We start from the raw sequence: 4,641 nt of genomic DNA, 5'->3' as shown, positions 1-4,641 counted from the left end.
GAAGCATGTTCTCTTTAGTGTTCTAACTATAGGTCTTTGCACATTTCATTACAATACTTGACTGTGTCTTCTCCAATTGCCCTTTGAAATTTCTGGTTAACTCTTTTATTTCACCATTTCTTCCAGTTCTACAGCAAATTTCAGTCTTTTCTGATATTCATTTTGGTCTTTATCTTCACTCCTGACTTTTTAATGACCTCTTTCTTCTTGTATATGTCTTTGATGTCATCCCACAATTTGTCTGCTTTTTCGTCATTAGTATTCAATGTCTCAATTCTATTTTGATTGAATGTGGACTAATTCATTTTGGACTAAGGAGCGGCTGAATTAAGCTAAAGTGTTGTAATCACCTTGTCTCACTCAAACGTTCACTCTGCTATCAAATTGATTTTTACTCATAGTGACCCCATACATGTGAGAAAACTGGACAATGAGAAAGGAAAACTGAAGGAGAATCATTACCTTTGCATTGTAGTGTTGACAAAGATTATTGGATATTATGGACTGGCAGAAGAATGAACCAATCTGTCTTGGAAGCAGTATTGCTAGAATATTCCTTAGAGATAAGGATGGCAAGACTCTGCCTCCTGTACTTTCTTATCAACAGGGATCGACCTCTGGAGAAGGACATTATCCATGGTAAAGTAGAAGGTCAGTGAGAACGAGGAGGACTCTCCACAAGTTGGATTGACAGAATGACTCCAACAATGGGCTCAAACAGAGCAATGATTATGAGGAGGACACACAAGCAGGAGTGTTTGTTTGTTGAAGATAGAATTGCTATGATTCAGAGCCAACTGCACTGTACCACCACCAACACGACATTAACAACAACAAGAGGGATATGCAGAGTTCACCGATGGTAACTGGAGGGAAGGCATCGTATGGGAATGGAGCTACAGATAATAGGGTGGTGGGGCCTGAAGGAGTGGTCTTTGGATGGCTTCAATTTTCTTGGTCAATTAGGAAGCAAAGTCATGTAGCCAGGAGTGAGGTTATGAGACAATGTAAGAGCAATTTTAGGACAGGAAAGAGGCTAAACCACCATCATAGAAAATGAGAAATGAATTTAATATAATTGACAAGTAGCATTAATGGCCAACTTGAAGTTTCGGTCAAAAGATGAAAATCAATATAAGTGAGACAAATCAATATGAGTCTGTGCTATTCTACAGTTATGTTCAGTGGTATGGGTGTATGTGCTGAATAACAGAAAAGTTGGATGAAACTTATATCTTAGCTTCTTAGCGTTGCTGTAATAAAATGGCAGCTCCAAATTACACATTTTTTTTCCCTCAGAGTTCTGGAGTCTAGAAGTCAGCAATCAGGGCATCAGCAGTGTGATGCTGTCTTGTTCTGACAGATTTATGAGAAGACCTTCTTTGCTTCCTTTAGCTTCTGGTAACCCAGCGTGTTTCTTGTCGTTCCTTGGCCTGTGGATGGACTCTCACATGGTGACTCTCCCTGCCTCTTCTCTTCTTTTATGAGCTACTACTCAAAGGGGATTAGGCCTAGGAAGCACCTATTTTACTGTGATTTAACTGATACTATATATGTATAACACATATGATTTTAAAATTTATAGTCTCATTTCCTCAGATAAGGACACCATCTCAGGTACAGGAGTTAACACTTCAAAATATCAATCAGTTCAATACATAAACATTTATCTGACAATTTTACTAAGTACAACAAATTGAGAGCATGACAAGGTAGCTATGGTTTTTATAAGAAAATGATTACATGGGATTTCATCTGGATAAGGAGAAAGGACATCAACCGAGAGCGTAAAGGAGACATGATGCTAGGCTGAAATGGGTTGGCAGCTGTTGTGGAAAGAAAGGAGGGTTGGACTATTCAGGCTCCTTTCACCTCATCTTTCTTTCAGCAACCAGCCTGGAAGCTGTCCTCATGAGTTGAGACTTCACATTCACATTTAGGCAGCAGAAGGAAGAAACAAAGAAAATGAGGGAGAAAATATGGTATGTCTAAAGTTTCCCTAGAACCTTTTCATGATATTTCCTCTTTTCATTGGCCAGAACTTAGTCCTATGACTCTTCTTACCAATAGGCAGGCTGAAAAAAACAGGTTTATTCCAGAGGCTAATTAAAAATAATTGTTTGTATTACTAAGCACGAAGGAGAGAGAATATATTGGGTTAAGCAGCTTCTATATTTCCTTGTTTCTAAAATGTACATTTCCCACATTTTACCTCTGTGAAATCAGGATATATAATTTGTAGTGTGTCATAATTTAATTGCTGCAATTTCCTTTCTTAACAGTACAGAAAATAATGAATTATTTCATAATTGGTGACATCTTATACTGGAAGGAAGATGGTAGTATTCTGCCAAGACATAGAATATTACCAAGGAGTAACGGATTTACTTGGGGTAAGGAAGAAGGAAAGAAAAGACCTTGGTTTTTTCCTACACGCAAAGTTTAAGACTGTCCTATAAGCAGCAGAAAAACGTAGGACTGGAACTCAGGAGGGTAATGAGAGACATAGGGAAATTCCATGAAATCTTAGGAATTTTGATGGTTTGTATCCTTAGTTTTCCAAAATTATTTTGAAGTGGCTGTTCTTTTCTACTGGTAGAGATTCACTTGTTCCCAAAACCTCAGCAGTTCATTGAGGTGTCATGATAATTTAACAAAATAACAAGGTAACAAGAATTCACCATTTTCAAACTTCAGGGGCAGGGCTTGGCACCTCATCAGACTCAATCAGAAAACATTCATAAAGGTCAACAGACAGACCTGGAACTATTTTAGCCTTTTCTTTTTTTTTGTTTTTTCATGTCTATCTATATAAGATAGGCAGGATAAACAATCCCAAGGAGAAAACAACGGGACTGACAGTTCCAGGGGGACATGGGAGAGGGGGAGGTGGGGAAAAGGAAGTAGGGAGTCAACAAACCCAGGAACAAGGGAACAACAAGTAATCTAAAATTGATGGCAAGGAGGGTGTGGGATGCCTGGTGGGACTTGATCAAGTGCAATGTAGGCGAGAAAAATTATTGAAAGTCAAATGAAGGCTGAGCATGATAGTGGGGCAAGAGGAAAGTAAAAGGAAATAGAGGAAATAACTCGGAGGCAAAAGACATTTATAGAGGTCTAAATACAAGCATGTACATGTGTAAAAATACTTATATATAATGATAGGGACATAGATCTATGTATATATACTATATGTTAAATATTAAGTTAGCAGATAGACATTGGGCTTCTACTCAAGTATCCCTCAACACAAGAACACATGGTTCTAATAACTTGGCATTTTGGGATGCTCACCTTCCCAACACGATAGCTGAAGACAAAATGGGTGCATAAGCAAATGTGGCAAGAAAGCTGCTGGTACCTGGCTATCAAAAGATATAGCATCTGGGGATTTAAAGGCTTGAAGATAGACAAGCGGCCATCTAGCTGGGATGTAACAAAGCCCATATGGAAGAAGCACACCAGCCTGTGTGATCATGAGGTGTCGATGGGATCAGGTATCAGAGGACCCAGAACAAATGATCATATGGATGCAAACGTGTGTGAGGTGGGGGTGGGGTGGAGACCCAAAGCCCACCTGTAGACAATTGGACATACGCTCACAGAAGGGTCACAAGGAAGAGACAAGCCAACTAGGGTGCAGAATAGCACCGATGAAACATACAACATTTCCCTAGTTCTTTAATGTTTCCTCTCACTTCCTAACACTACCCCCCCCCCCCTGTCTCCACTGTCATGACTCCAATTCTACCTTACAAATCTGTCTAGATCAGAGTATGTACACTGATACAGATAAGAGCTCTTGAAACACGGAATGTAGGACAGATAAATCCAACAAGAACAATAATGGGAATAGTGATACCATGAGGGTAGGGGGAAGGTGGGGGGCGAAAGGGGGAACTGATCACAATGATTGATGTATAACACCCCTCCCCCTCTCGGGGGTGGTGGTGGCGAACAACAGAAATGTGGGTGAAGGGAGACAGCAGTCAGTGTAAGTTATGAAAAGAATAATAATTTATAAATTATCAAGTGCTCATGAGTGTGGGAGGGGAGGGGAGGGGAGGGAGGGGAAAATGATGAACTGATACCAAGGGTGTAAGTAGAAAGAAAATGATTTGAAAGGATGATGGCACCATATGTACAAATGTGCTTGGAACAATGGATGTATGGATTGTTAAAAGAAGTGGAAGAGCCCCCAATAAAATGATTGGAAAAAAAAGAATTCACTATTGTCAATGAACATTGAAAATAAAATGCTATTTAAAAAATTAGCTTGTAGCCAGTAAGTATTGGTGGGCTTCTTTTTTTTCCACATCCATAGTGATTACATTAGAAAGGTTTGATTGAAATATCTGGCTTTAATTTATTTTCTTCTGGATGCTTTATTGAAGACCCATGTGGCAAGGAGGAAAAAAATAAAACCAGACAGTTCGGATCCCCTGTAAATTTCACAGGCCATCAGAAAGACTGTGCTAAATGTTTCTTTTGGCTATTGTGCATGAAATGCAAGCAGACAGTAAAAGTCAATTCACGTTTCAATACTCCCATTTGAAATATTAAAACGGAATTTTGGCCTAGACATTCTATTAAGGTTAGTGGTTAGAAGCCATAGTTTAGGTGAGATTGTAAAAAACTAAA

The sequence above is a fragment of the Echinops telfairi genome, unplaced genomic scaffold (assembly GCF_000313985.2).
Source record: "Echinops telfairi isolate 266 unplaced genomic scaffold, ASM31398v2 ScPeMD7_7469;HRSCAF=8507_1, whole genome shotgun sequence".
In the NCBI taxonomy this organism is placed as follows: domain Eukaryota; kingdom Metazoa; phylum Chordata; class Mammalia; order Afrosoricida; family Tenrecidae; genus Echinops; species Echinops telfairi.
Note: the sequence above shows the minus strand (reverse complement) of the source record.